The following is a 15,522-nucleotide window of genomic DNA, read 5'->3' as shown; positions in this document are numbered from 1 at the left end:
CAAAATCATATCTAACTGTGTCATAGTCACACTGTGGGAAAGCAAAGACGAAATAGCAATCTTTAAAATCACCAACAGAAAAAAAAATACAGATATTGGGCCAGAGAGATAGAAAAGGGGATCAGGCACTTGCCTCGCATGTGGTCAACCTGGGTTTGATCCCTGGCCCCTCAAAGTTCCTGAGTCCAGGCAGGATACTTGAGCCAGAGCCAGGGTTAAGCCTAAAGTCCAGCCACGAATGCCCCCCCCCCCAAAAAAAAACCCCTCAAAAAACACATGGCATTAAGGGGGAGTCACAATTAGGGTGATGAGTCCTTTCTCATTAAAAAAGAAAATAGAGGCCAGCAGGCAACAAAATGATATTTTCAAAGTGTGAAGAAAGAAGAGCACTAAGCTGTCCATCTAGAAGTGTATGCCTGTGAAAATATTCTTTACAAACAAAAATGAAACCGAAACATTTCCGGACAACAGAGCTGAGTCAGTCTCCCCCACCGGACTCCTGCCAGATGAGACACTTGGGGAAACTTTTCCTTACCAGATGGGAACCTGGGTGTGTGGGAGGGAAGAGGCGCACCCACAAAAGTGAAAGTGAGAATGCTTCCAGATCATCTTCATATTTCATAAAAAAGTATTTTTTTGCATTTCTGTGAAAGTCTATCGAAGACAGTAAAAATTCTTGCAGTATCCGGTGGGGTTGACACCATATGTAGAAGTAAAATACAGCAACACAAGAGTCCACAGTGCTGTAGGGACCTTTTATAGTGTGGGAAATCGGTACGAGTTAAAGGTGCCTATTGTAACCTATAGTAGGCATTTAAAAAAAAAATACAAAGTGGCCGAGCCTAAAAAAAAATCAACACGAGAAAGTGGAACACTGAAAATTATTTTATCTACAATGAAGGCAAGTAAAAATAGAAATCAGATATTGAAAATAGATTCCAATTCAGCCAGATCGACAATTAAAAAGCTATAAATGGACCTCAGTCAGACGTCAGGCAGATCTGTTCAGAATAGGTGTGAGTGAGACCTCTCAATAGCTGTTTATAAAAGACCCAATTTAATATGAAGTCGGGGACAATTTGAAAGTAGCAAGATGGAGCTCAGTGCAGACACCCAGTGAGGAAAAACCAGCCCGCAGGCCTGGTGCAGGGGTGCAGTGCGGTGGTGGGCTACTTGCCTTGATGTGTGAGACCCCAAGTTCAATCCCAGCACTGCAGAATAAAATTTCTTTGCCGTGAAATGAAAGAAAACGGGTTTATCCAGAGATTATGAGACAAAGCGAATTCAGTGTGGGAACTGTGGTCATCTGTTCGTCACCTTGCATTTGATGCTGATGAAAGGGCTGGTTTCTCTAGGAGATCCAACAGCCGCACATTTGCACATCCTGAATATCAGAAGTTAAAAATAAGTGAAGCGAAAAGCTGCGGAGCAGGAGGTCGAGGGGGGAAATAAACGGAACAAAAGAGGAAATAGACAAGCAATCATACTTGAAGATGCTGACGTTCTTCCACGAATAACTGACATAATAGACGAAATCTTAAAGAAAAACCAGAGCCGAATGAGGGTGGGGGAGGTGGCTCAGAACACGTGCTTTGCCTGTTCTATCCTTGGCTTTCACCCTCGCCGCACAAAAGCAATCAAAAGCCTGAAATAACATTATACAAGGTTTGACAGTTACAGGGAAGCAAAGCGGAGGTTTCTTGGAGTTTATAGGTAGAGGTACACGATAATAAAATATGCAAGTATTTTAAATATGCATGGATATTCACTAAGATTGACCAAGTACTGGATCAAGTAATTTTTAAAAATTTCTTATTAGTGAATCACTGTGAAGTACAGTTACAGACTTACAAACTTTTGTGCTTGCACTTCAGTCATACCATGGTCGAGTGTCCATCCCTCCACCGTGCCCATTTTCCACCACCAATGGTCCCAGCATCCCTCCCACCACCCCCACCTCATCCTCCCCTCTCCCCACCCCGCCTCTGTGGCAGGGCATTCCCTTTTGCTCTCTCTCTCCTTTTGGGTGTTGTGGTTTGCAGTAGAGGTATTATGTGGCCATCATGTTCGGTCTATAGTCTACTTTCAGCCTGCATCTCCCACCCCGAGCGGGCCCTCCTAGCACCCTTTACATGGAAGTCCCTGCTCTCTCTGAGCTGCCTTTTCCCCCAGCATGCGAGGTCAACTTCTAAGCTGTGGAGTAATCCTCCTGGTACTTATCTCTACTGTTCTGGGGTGTTCGTCTCCCATTCTGTTACTTTATTTATTTATTTATTTATTTTTGCTTTTTTGGTCACACCCAGCAATGTTCAGGGGTTACTCCTGGCTTTGCACTCAGAAATTACTCCTGGCAGTGCTTGGGGGACCATATGGGATGCCGGGGATCGAACCCGGGTCGGCCGCGTGCAAGGCAAACACCCTACCCTCTGTGCTATCACTCCGGCCCCCATTCTGTTACTTTATACTCCACAAATGAGTGCAATATTTCTATGTCTGTCCCTCTCTTTCTGACTCATTTCACTTAACATGATACTTTTCATGTTGTGGATCAAATAATTTCTGAAAGATTGTAATACTACTTCTCAGCATTCATTTTTGATTTAAAATAAAAGTAGACTAAAGTAATCAGCTACCCATGGTGTATTCGAGATGCCAAAAACAGTAACAACAAGTCTCACAATGGAGACATTCCTGGTGCCTGCTTGAGCAAATTGATGAACAACAGGACGATGGTGCTACAAAATAATGAGAATGTTTTTCACAATAGTTCTTTGAAGAGTTATCAATCCCTTATATTTCCATAACCTTCTGCTTCATAAAAGCTCTTTGATTTAAAAATTCCAATTAAAAAAGGGAAAGTAGAATAAGAGTATATAAATTCTACAAACATTTGAAAATAAAGTTCTACCTACTTCCCCATATGACAAAAGTGATTAAAAATATTTTTAAGTTGGATATAAAGCACAATGTGTCAAAAGTAATATGAAGTGATCTGAAGCTAATACAGTTTTCTGAGGAAAAGTCATAGCTTCATATGCTCACTAAAGGAGAGAAGAAAGATTTAAGGTCTGTTTTAAGGAGCCATTAAAATGTTAATTAAGCTTATACTAGCAGATGGTACTATTAAAGATAAATCAGAAAGCCGTAATAAAAAGAATGAAAAATCAATAGATGAAATGAATCAAGATGGCCAACAAGAAAAACGTTGGTCCTTTAGAAAGATTAATAATGTTGTTGGTGCTCAGCAAAACCCTTGAGTAAAAAGAGAAAAGAGAAATTGACATGAACAGGGATCACAGACGAATCATCACTACAGTTCCTATGGACATTAGCAGGATGCTGTGGTATTGTTAGAAAAATTGCATCCCATGACCCAGAGGAATGGTCCAGGGCTTAAAGCTCTAGCCTTGCAGTAGTTCACCTGGATTTTCCCCTTAGCACCACTGTGGTCCCCCAAACACCATCAGGAGTGATCCCTGAGCACAGAGTCAGGAGTAAGACCTGAATACTGGGCTTAGTGGTGTGACCTTCCAAACAAAAAGAAACCCCCCCAATGTATGTCAATGACTTTAACAAATTAGGTGAAACGTAATTTTCTTGGAAAATGCCATCTTACTAGAAGACCCAGAAAATCTGAATTGCCTTGGAAAGTTGTAAAAACAGATCTTTCTTACAACTCTAGGTAGAGAGAATTTTTTTGGCAAATTCTATCAAACACTTAGGAAGAAATATTATAGGTCATGGGTAACGAGAGAACATTTCCACTCATTTTCAAACTTCAGCAAACTGTTGTGTCCAAGCCAGAAAAAGCCCTTTCAAAAAAATATATAGATTAATATCTCTCATGAATTTCGGGGCAAAAATATCTAGGAAATATTATAAAATTTTATCTCAAGAATGCAGTATTGATTTAACATTTAAACATCAATGTAATTTTACTGTATAACAAAATAAAGAAAAAACATTCAGTCATCCTTATAGGCACATAAAAGCACTTAAAAACTGTGAGCCATATTCATTATTTTTGAAAGAGTTCATCATAGTATAAAGAAGGACCAAGCCTTTTCAATTTAATAAGCATCTATGATCTCACCAATCTATGGTGGTCATAGGTTAGACCCATACCCATCTATAACCTGAAATTAAGCCGTAGTTCCGGGTGACACACTGACGCTTTCACCTGTATTCGATAAAAGGCGAGAGTCGCCATTCTTACCATTTCTATTTCGTTTTTCCCTAGAAACCTGGACAGTGTGATAAGGCAAGAAAAAGAAACAAAAGTCATAACAACTGGAAAGAAGAAAATGGCTCTTAGAAACAGGTTTTAGAGCATAGGAAGTGTGAAAGAATGCACCAAACCAGTCCTGGAATTAGCAAGCAGAGTTAGCAAGTTTGCAGGACATAAAGGCCAAGAGGAAATATTAAAAGACATTTCTCTTACTAGTAAGGAACACTTGGTGATTAAAAATTTAAATTCTTGGGGGCTGGAGCGACAGCACAGCGGGGAGGGCGTTTGCCTTGCATGCGGCCGACCCAGGTTTGATTCCCAGCATCCCATATGGTCCCCCGAGCACCGCCAGGAGTAATTCCTGAGTGCATGAGCCAGGAGTAACCCCTGTGCATTGCTGGGTGTGACCCAAAAAGAAAAAAAAAATTAAATTCTTTCAAATTGTTTCGGGAGGGCGGGTTCAGTGGGAGAAAACTTACCCCGAGATCTGGGTTGGATTTCCAGTATCACAAGATCCCCAGGTGCCACCTGTTGGGCTCGCCAAGTATCCAGCTGGGGGTATTCCCTGAGCCCCATGGCAGTGATCCCCAAAGAAACAAGTAAACAAGCAAATAGCCTAGGACAACGATACCCAGTAACACGTGTAACAAAGAGGCGTATAAGGCCCTTGACACTGAAAACTCGGCCCATTTCCGAAATGGAAGCCCTAATCCAGGGGCAGACAGGCTTTCCTTGAGGATGAGATGGGCCAGTGTTACCAGGATACCCTCCGTGGCTGCCTCCTGGGCCAACCCCAGCAGGCTGCTGGGCAGACACACACAGACACGCCCTCTCTAAACTCACATGCGGAGAGAGGAGCTCTAGAGTGTTAAAACAGTCTTTAAAAACACCATCTACAACGTTTCACTCCAGGTACAGCCTCGAGGCACCAGGAAAGTTTGTCCAGCCCAAACTTATCTATTGGTGACCCCAAACCCCAAACAGCTTGGGCGTCTACCCACCAGAGGAGGGATGTTCAAACTACCGACGGCCGTGCCCCGGGTCACAGATCAGAACGAGAAGAAACACAGCGATACACAGCTGGTCTCACGGACACACAACACCCCAGGGCGTGGCCCCAACCCCCCAAAATCGATAAGAATCAACGTAATTGGCTGGGGAGGTGCCACAAGTGTTGGCGGCCGTGCATGGCATATGTGAGGCCCTGGGTTTGATCCTGATGCTCCATCCACCACCCCCCCTACCCCACCCCAACCTCAGCGCTGATGGGAGCAGCCCCTGCTCCAAGATGGAGTTGGCTCCTGCAGAAAATAACAAAGAATTATTACTCCTTCCACATCATCACTCGCTCTCTCACCCCCTCTCTCCCACAGAAACTCCCCTCCCCCCCTCCACCCACCCACCAGCCGCTGCTGCAGTGTAACCTGACCTTAAGTCTCTCCTGCTGGCTTGTGCCACCTCGACCCCCAGCCTCCTCTTCCTCTGTTGTTTGCTACGGTCATGGTACTTGCTACGGCTTGGCATCGCACCTAGGGGGTTGTGACCTGACTGTTTCTCTCCTCCGACCCCCCTGCTGGACCGGCAGGCTTCCGGGAGCCGGGGGTTCCCTGGAATGAGACTTGACGTCTTGTAGGCACTCGGACCTTTGGGTTGGAGGGAAACGATGACTGGCATCTCTTCTGTGTCCTGAAAGAGTCTCGGGCTCAGAGTGTGCTCCTGCCGTTGTCTCAGCCCGGAAGTCACGGGCCCGGGGAAGTGCCAGAACCCACCGTGGGGGAGCTTGACCCACGGGAATGCGTGTGTGTGCACAGATGCCTCCATGCACATGTGTGTGCCCGTGTGTGCCCGTGTGACTCAGAGACCACTTTCCCAAGGACAACACGAAATGGAGACTCACAAACCAATAATGCAGAACCTCCCGGCCCCCCAGCCCAAACAGTACCATCCGAAATATGTGAAAGACCCAAGTGATGCTTTAAAAAAAATTCCTTGGGGCTGGAGCCCGAGTACAGCAGTAGGGCATTTGCCTTGCACATAGCTGACCCGGGTTTGATCCCCAGCGTCCCATGTGGTCCTTGGAGCACCGCCAGGAGTAACTCCTGAGTGCAGAGCCAGTTGTAAACCCTGAATATCACTAGGTATGACCCCAAACAAACAAACAAACAAAAAAAACACACCTTAATTGAATCACTGTGAGACACACAGTTACAAAGTTGTTCATGATTGTGTTTCAATGTTCCGACATGCATCCCTTCCCCAGGGCACATTTCCCACCACCAATGCCCCCCCCGTTTCCCTCCCTCCGCTCCCCGCCAGCCTGACTTTACGGCACATGCTTTTCTTCTCTCCCTCTCTCCCCCCTCCCCCCCTTTCCCGTTTTCCTTTTCTGCACTAGGCTTGCAGGGCAGTTACTGGAAGGGCCGGGTATCATGGTGTCACTTTCCCTCCTTCCGGCACTCAGTTCTTGTCCAGCGCGACCATTTCCACTATCATCGAAAGACCCGAACGATGCTTCACCCGAGAGCCTATTTCATGGCTGAGGAAGCAGATGGGAAGGTGCAGAGTCCCTTAGTCATTGGTCCACAGAGAAACTCCCCCGGAAACTGCACCGGGCCCTGTGTGTGCTCGTGCGGGACGGATAAATCCAACCCTGACAGTACCAAGCGTTGGCAAAGAGATCAGAGCAATTGGGTCTTTTTTTTTTTCTTTTTGGGTCACACCCGGCGATGCTCAGGGGTTCCTCCTGGCTCTGCACTTAGGAATTACTCCTGCCCGTGCTCAGGAGACCCTAGGGGATGCTGGGAATCGAACCCCGGTCGGCCACGTGCAAGGCAAAATGCCCTACTCTCTGTGCTATCGCTCCAGCCCCCAACGGGGTCTTTTCTGCTCTGCCTGTGGGAACGTGCGATTATACAACAGATGGGAAAACTGTTAACGCTGTCAAGGATCAGAATACTCTTTGATCAGACCCACTCCTGGGTGTTTGGGCCAGAGGTGGAATATGTGCACAAAAGGATTTTGCACACAAATGTTTGCAACAGATGCATTTATTACCCTACAGGTAGAAAAACAAAACAAAACAAAACAAAGAGGAGAGTGAGGGACTTTCTGCAGGGGTGGAAATGGTCTATGTATATAGGCCAGTCGACGCCATCCAAGTTCACCCAAACATGCAGAGTTTGGAAAGGTGAAAGGTGCCTGTCTCACCCCTGCCCGAGCCAGGCAGGCCGAAGACCAGGAGGAGGAGCAGATACGAGCCTGGGAGGGAGAAGATGCTGAACAGAGGGAGCCCTTGAGATGGGAAGGAGGGAGAGAAAAAACTCCCACATGATCGGGTCCCAGATTGGGGCTGTAGAAGCCATAGGGGTGAGGTCCAGTGGGACTCAAAGTTTAGGTGGCACTGTGGCACTTTTGTCTTTTTGTTCATCGATTTGCCCGATCGGGCACCAGTAACGTCTCCATTGTGAGACTTGTTGTTACTGTTTTTGGCATATCGAATATGCCACAGGGAGCTTGCCAGGCTCTGCCGTGCGGGCGGGATCCTCTCGGTAGCTTGCCGGGCTCTCCGAGACGGACAGAGGAATCGAACCTGGGTCGGCTGCATGCACGGCAAACGCCCTACCGCTGTGCTATGGCTCCAGCAGAGTTTAGGTAAGAAAAAAATTAAGGAAGGGACAGGGTCAGAGGGGCATGGAGGATGGTGGGGGCTGGCGAGGGAGGGCATGAGAGGACGCCCTGACCATCTCCAGGGAAGCAGGGACAGAGGGCGGGAGAGGTCGGACAGTGGGGAGGGGACTGGCCCGTCACAGGGCTGTCCCAGGCTCACCCTCAGCACCCCTGAGCCTGCCAGCAGTGATCTCTGAGCAAGTTGAAAGGAGCACTCCTGAGCACCACCAGGTGTGCTCCCTACCCTCAGAAAATAAGGCCCCCAGAAGGGATGACGGGACTGGGCTAGGCGGGCCGGAGGGGAGATAGTCCGGGCTCAGACACCACCGGAAGCAAAGCCGTCATAAGGTGGGCTGAAACGGAGGGTGCCAGAGTCCCCGTGTCTTTGGGGCCCACGCACAGTTAAAGGAGCGGAGAGGACACGGCTGGACATGTCCTTTAGGGACCTGGGGGGACTTTAGTTCCATCTCCTGCTGCGTCCCCAGTGGCCCCTGGGTGGCTGCCGGTCACTGCCGAGTCTCCATCTGGCCTGGGCTCAGTGTCACAGAGCCCCTGGGACCCCTGCCCGGCCCGACCCCTGTCGCTGTGTGCGGAGCCCCAGGGCCCCTGAGTCTGCCCCACCCCGGGTTCCGAGTGGGCTCACACTGCGGGGGCAGGAGCAGGAGCCCACCTGCCCCTTCCCGCCCATCTGCCCCTCCGTCTCTCCCTCCCTCCCCCCCCCCCTCCCTCCCTCCCTCCCTCCCTCCTTTCCTTCCTTCCTTCCTTCCTTCCTTCCTCCCTCCCTCCCTCCTTTCCTTCCTTCCTTCCTTCCTTCCTTCCTTCCTTCCTTCCTTCCTTCCTTCATTCTTTCCATCCTTCTTCCCTCCTTTCCTCCCTCCCTTCATTTTTCCCCTTCCACCTCTCCTCCTTCCCTCCTTCTCTTCCTTCCACCTTCCTTTTTTCCTTCCTCCTTCGATTCCCTCCTCCCTTCCCTCCCTCTTTTCAATCTTGTTGTTTTTTGGGGTGGGAGATGGTCCCGCAGTTTGGCATGTGTCCTCCCCGGTTCAGTTCACCACCTGGCCCCGTGATCAGCAGGGACACCTCTGGGGACCCCCAGCATCTCTGGCGGGGCCCTTGGTGTCCCCAGTGCTGCAGCCTCTGGCCCCTGAGCTGATCCCAAGACCCAGTTATCAGACAATGGGGCCCCGTCTCCGACCACCGCGCGGGAGGTCCTCCCCCAATTCCCTTTTGCTTTAGTTACGATCCTGTTAACTTTGTGTGTTTTTTCTGTGCAACGTCACTGCACCCTCACCACCACCACAAGGAGTCCAAGACTGCACTTCCCCTCCCCGCCCCGCCGCCTGCACATCTCCGTGCGCTGCCGTCAGAAGCCAAGAGTCTGTCATCACCTGGTTCTGTTTATTCTCTGCTCTTGCCTCCCCCTAAGCCACAGAGGGGCGACCCCGCCGCCTCCTGCTTCCCCAGACTCGTTTCACTGGACACGCGCCCTCCGCTCCCCCCGCGGCAGCCTGCCTGAGGTGTCATCGTTTCCAGTTGGAAATGGTCCCTCTGGCCACGAGCTGAGTGCCGAAAGGAGGGAGAGGGATATGTATGGGACCTTTCCCTAACGGGACTGTGGACCACAGTGCCTAAGGGGAAAACGAGAGACGGAGAGAAAGAGAGGGAGAGAGAGGGAGGGAAAGAGAGGGAGAGAGGGAGAGAGAAGAGAGAGAGAAGGAGGGAAAGAGAGGGAGAGAGGAGGGAGAGAGGAAGGGAGGGAGGGAGAGTGAGAGAGAGAGGTAGAGAGAGGGAGAGAGAGGGAAAGAGAAAGACAGAGGGAGGGAGAGAGGGAGGGAGAGTGGGAGAGAGAGGGAGGGAGAGAAAGAGGGAGAGAGAGGGAGGGAGAGAGGAGAGAGGGAAGGAGGGAGAGAGAGGGAGAGAGAGAAGGAGAGAGGGAAGGAGGGAGAGAAAGGGAGAAAGAGGGAGGGAGAGAGAGGGAGAGAGAGGGAAGGAGGGAGAGAGAGGGAGGGAGAGAGAGGAAGAGAGGGAAGGAGGGAGAGAGAGGGAGAGAGAGGGAAGGAGGGAGAGAGAGGGAGAGAGGGAGAGAAAGGGAGGGAGAGAGAGGGAAGGAGGGAGAGAGAGGGAGAGAGAGGGAAGGAGGGAGAGAGAGGGAAGGAGCGAGAGGAAGGGAGGGAAGGAGAGAGGGAGGGAGGGAGGGAGAAGAAAAGCGCGGGCCATAGAAGCCGGCTGGAGGCAGGGGTTGGAGGGAAACGGGCGACATTGGTGGCGGAAAGTGTGCCCTGGTGACGGGCCGGGCGTTGGAACACTGTGTGACTGAAACCCAATCGCAACCAACTTGTCACTGTGTCTCTCACGGCGATTCAATCAGGCCTTTTTAAATGATTGTCACCGTTTCTCGTAGCCACAAACCTCTCCGTTGTGTCTCTGTGCCAGAGCTTGTGCATTAGTTCGTCGGCGCCTGGAGCTCGGGGTCTCTCGGTGCCCTGGTTGTCACACTCGTGGGCTCCGCAGGGGTGCCCGGCTGATGCTTCACACCAGGGACGAGACGTACAGACCTGTGCTTCCGCTGCTCCCACCTAGCAACCCTCTCCCTCGCTCTGCAGTGACTAAGACCTGACAGATGATCCTAGCCCCTGGCGACCGTTCCATGGACTCTCCGGGGCTCCGGGTAGCTGCTCACCTGGTCTAGAGGGACGTGAGTCCTTCCATCTTATTCTACGCATGCGTGTCCTGCCTACACCCGCCGGCAGGGTGTTTCTTACATCCACAGCGAGGGAGACTTACAGCACAGCGGGGAGGGCGCTTGCTTTGCACACGGCCAACCCGGGTTCGATTCCTCCGTCCCTCTCGGAGAGCCCGGCAAGCTACCGAGAGTATCCCGCCCGCATGGCAGAGCCTGGCAAGCTCCCCGTGGCATATTCCATATGCCAGAAACTGTAACAACAAGTCTCACAATGGAGACGTTACTGGTGCCCGTTTGAGCAAATCGATGACCAACGGGAGGACAGGGCTACAGTGCTACAGTTCTCACACTTTGCTAGAGTAAACGTTACACTGTATCGGTGTGTAAACGTTACACTGTATCGGTGTGCGTCTACCTTTTGAGTCAAGGCCGGATTGTTTCTGTTCCTCCGGTTGGTGCCAGGAGGTGGAACGCTGGGTTAGAACTTTAGAAGTTCTATTCCTTCTGTTCCGAGAAGTCTCCGAGCTACTTTCCAGGAAGGCTGAATCAGATGATGTGCCCCCCCACTCCCACCCGGTGAGAGTTCTTCTTCGTTTTCTCCATCCCGCCCCACCAACACTGGCTGTTTCCAGTCTTACTGACGTGCTCTGGTTAATGGCGTGAGATGGTATCTGGTTGTTTGGATTTGCATTTCCCTGATAACAATGACAAAGCCCCCTTTTCATAGGCCCACTGGCCTGCCATATGTCCTCTTTGGATAAGCGTCCGGTCCTTCCTCTCCTCTCCCCCCACCCCTTCTTTTTTTATCCTCCTGTGGCTGGGCTTTGTGGGCGTATTATCTCTGCTGGATGTCAGCCCTTTATCAGATACGTGGGGTGCAAATATTTTTCTCCCCTTCAGCCTGGCGGCTTTTCATTTTTTCATCCAAGTTGTTTTGTTTGTGTTTGTCCCATGCAAAAACCCTTTTTTTGTTTTGTTAGAGTCCCATTTGTTTATATTTTTTAACTTTGCTTTGCCAATGGGATCAAACCATTGACCAGCCCCTGATTGTACAGACGCTGGAAGGTTCTGCCTGTGTCTCCTTGGGATGGACCACACGGGCTCCGGTCTAACCTTTACGTCTTTATTATTTATTTATTTGCAATAGTGGAGTGGGTAAGGCATTTGCCTTGTACACAGTCGACCCGGGTTCGATTCCTCCATCTCTCTCGAAGAGCCTGACAAGCTACCGAGAGTATCCCACCCGCATGGCAGAGCCTGGCAAGCTCCCCGTGGTGTATTCAATATGCCAAACACAGTCACAACCAGATTCACAATGGAGACGGGACTGGTGCCCGCTAGAGCAAATCGATGAAAAATGGGATGACAGTGCCACAGACAGTCCTATCTGTAACCATGTCATATTTATTTATTTATTTATTTATTTATTGCTTTTTGGATCACACCTGGCAATGCACAGAGGTTCCTCCTGGCTCTGCACTCAGGAATTACTCTTGGTGGTGCTCAGGGGACCATATGGGATGTTGGGAATCGAACCCAGGTTGGCCGCGTGCAAGGCAAACGCCCTCCCCACTGGGCTATCGCTCCAGCCCCGAATCTTTATTTTACCCACCTTGAATTAACTTCTGTGCCTGGCGTGGGAGACAAATCCAGTTCCACTTTTTGGCAGGTGCTCCTTTCATTTTCCCAGCAGCATCTGCTGGAGAGACTTGCCTTGATCCATTTAACGCGCTCTTAAGTTTCCTGAAGCGGGGGCCGGGTGCTTCCACGTGGCACTGTGTTAATATTAGCACGGGTGCTGATGGTGTGTACTATGATCGTATGCTATCAAGTGTATTGACATACTGATTGCCAAGCGCTGACTGCGTGTTATAGGAGCCATCGTAGTGTGTGGGTTCAAACATGCCCCCGTGGGCTGGAGCCGCAGAAGAGTGCGGAGGGCACTTATCCGACGTGCAGCTGACCCCGTGCCCCCGACACCCTGAATCATCCCCTGAGCACCGCCAGCAGGAGTCCCTGAGTCAGGAGTAACCCCTGAGCATTGCCACGTGTGGTCCCTGAACCACCCCCAGCCCCCTCCCCAAAGGCCCCCAGACCAGTCTAGAGTCACAGAGAGGAATCACCCACAGGTGCCTGATATTCAGGTGACGGGAACTCGGTCAAGTCAGCAAACTTTTTCGAGCCTTTGTTTTCTCACCCGTAACATGGATGCGAGATGTGCGCTGGGCTCAGTGTTGGTCGGGGACCCAACAGTCGTCTGTGGGGACTGCCAGCCTGGCCTCACTCCACGGAAGAGCCAGGCGCTCTGGGAAGGACAGTCTGTGCCAAGGGCCCTCCCCCCCCCCCCCCCCCCCGCCCAGGCAGGGGGCCCACAGTCTGGGCTGCACTGGGCGAGGGGCCAGGCCAGACCGTTCCCTCCCCCTCTTCGTCCTGCCCCCTCTTGTATTTCTTTTTGTTAATTAAATATGGGTCAGCTAGTTCCATGAATGTACCTGTTGCCATGACAACCAGGAAGCATCCTGAAGTGACAGCATCCTTTGCCCCGGTCCAGGGAAAAACCTCTGCCATCCCCTCTCCATGCCCTGCCCATGTCCCCCCTCCCCCACAGACACACACACACTCTCTGTCATCAGTATCTTCAGGGCACTTTACTTTCTAACACAATCATCCAGAAAGTTCTTCAGACCTCTTTTTGATGCCCACAGGGAAAGAGAGAGAGCACAGGAGCACGAGAGAAGAAAAGTGCCTGTCATTGAGGCAGGGCTGGGGTTGGTTGGCGGGGAATGGGAGGGAAGCTGGGGCCGATGGAGGTGGGAAATGTGCGGCGGTGAAAGGGAAGGATATTGCAACATTGTATGACTGAAACCCGATCAGGTGCAACTTGGTAACTGTGTAACTCACTGTGATTCAATGAAAAAATTTAAAAAAAAAAGTTGGGGAAACATTAAAGAAAAAAAGCCCCTTTTGAAATGCTAGAAGATTCCTTCGATCTTCTTTGAGGCCTCCCTGAGGCTTAGCTTTCTCAGCCGAGGAGATGCTTAATGCGGAAAAGGAATCGGCACCTTGAGCCCCGCAGATTCGGAGCGTCCAGCGTGAGGCCGGGGCAGCGGAGTGCCGGATCCTGATTTCAGGCCCCATCTGGCCCTTTCTCGGGGCGCGCCCTGCCCCCGGCTGCTCCCCGGGAGCCCCTATTAGTAGGTCAGCGCCCCACAAGGCGCCCGCCGCCTGCCTGCAGAGGCCCCGAGGCCCCGGGCTGTCTCCAGGCTGCTTGCGGGAGCTCCTGGCAGCGCGGACTGCGGGCTGCACCCCAGTTCCACGCCCGAGATGGGCGTCTGCAGGGGGTCTGGGGGGTCCTCGAGGGCACCGTCCTTTCTGGAGGCACCGACCTCGGGCTCCCCGGTGCCAACCGCCAGAATCACGGGGGCAATGGCGAGGCAGCTCCACGCTGGGGCCGTCACCATCGGAGGCAGGAGCACGCTGACCGCAACGGTGCGTGGTGATGGGCTCGGAGACCGAGAGGCAAGAACTGAGTGCTGAAAGAGGAGAGAGAGAGACAGAGAGAGACAGAGACAGAGACAGAGAGACAGACAGAGAGAGACAGAGAGACAGAGACAGAGAGAGAGACACAGATAGAGAGACACAGAGACAGAGAGATAGAGAGACAGAGACAGAGACATAGAGAGACACAGAGACAGAGACAGAGAGATAGACAGAGACAGAGAGATAGAGACAGAGAGAGGGGAGGAGGGAGAGAGAGACAGAGAGAAGGAGAGAGCAAGAGACAAACACAGAGAGAGGGAAGGAGGGAATGAGAGAGAAGAGAGAGACAGAGAGAGAAGAGAAGTGTCTTCTATAGAAGCGGGGGGCCGTGGGGCAGGGAAACGGGGGGACACTGGTGGCGGGAGAGGTGTTGGGACGCTGTATGACCGAGCCACTCCCCCAGGTCCCCAGTGCTGCTTGCTGGAGGGTTGATTTGGACAAGCTGCTGCCCCTCCCAGAGCCCCCTCGACTCCCGAGGGCTTGGGGGGGTGTTAGACCCAGCAGTGCTCGGGGCTTCCTCCTGGCTCTGCTGGGGTCACCCAGGTGGGTTTGGGGGGGCCCTGTGGGATGCCGGGGGTTGCTCCGGGGCTGGCTGGGTGCCGGCCAGCGCCCTCCCCCGCTGTCCTGAGCCGCCAGGGCCTCTCGGTTATCTTCAGTGAACGGCTCCAAGTGCCCGGACTCGGTTTCTCCCGGGCCAGTCATGAGAGTCCCCACAAGCAGTGACGGACCTTTGCTCCCCGCACACGCACTGCTGAGCCCCTGTGGAAGCCGGGATGCCAGCTCCGGGTGCGGGAGGACGTGCGAGAGGACTGTGGCCCACACGGGCACGCACGCCAGTGTCACGCCAGCGCCACCAAATACGGAGCCAGACAGACGAGGCTCGAGAGCCGGGGAGCTGCCGCCTCTCACCTCCCGGCCCGAGCTTGGGAACCGGCTCTCCCTCAGCTGCTTCCGCTTTGCCTTTGCTGAACGTTGATTTCTTTTCTTTTGCTTTTTGGGTCACACCCAGCGATGCTGAGGGGTTGCTCCTGGCTCTGCACTCAGGAATCACCCCCGGCGGTGCTTGGGGGACCCTATGGGATGCTGGGAATCGAACCCGGGTTGGCCGCATGCAAGGCAAACGCCCTCCCTGCTGTGCTATCGCTCCAGCCCCTGAACGTTGATTCTTATTTTGTTGGGGGTCCACACCCAGCGGTGCCCAGGGCTTCCTCCTGGCTCGGGAACCACTCCGGTGCCACTCCAGGAACCGTATGGAATGTTGGGGGTCGAACCTGGGTCTGCCATGGGCAAGGCAAGTGCTGTCCCCCGATGATGGACTATGGCTCTGCAGGAAGAGCCTCACCCTGACGCCTTTCTAGCTCAGGGCACTGGCTAGAAGTGCCGAGAGGACGCGCGAGAGGACGTT

Source organism: Sorex araneus, chromosome 3 (genome assembly GCF_027595985.1).
Source record: "Sorex araneus isolate mSorAra2 chromosome 3, mSorAra2.pri, whole genome shotgun sequence".
Taxonomy (NCBI): domain Eukaryota; kingdom Metazoa; phylum Chordata; class Mammalia; order Eulipotyphla; family Soricidae; genus Sorex; species Sorex araneus.
The sequence above is the reverse complement of the archived record's forward strand: the minus strand, read 5'-3'. Positions refer to the sequence as shown.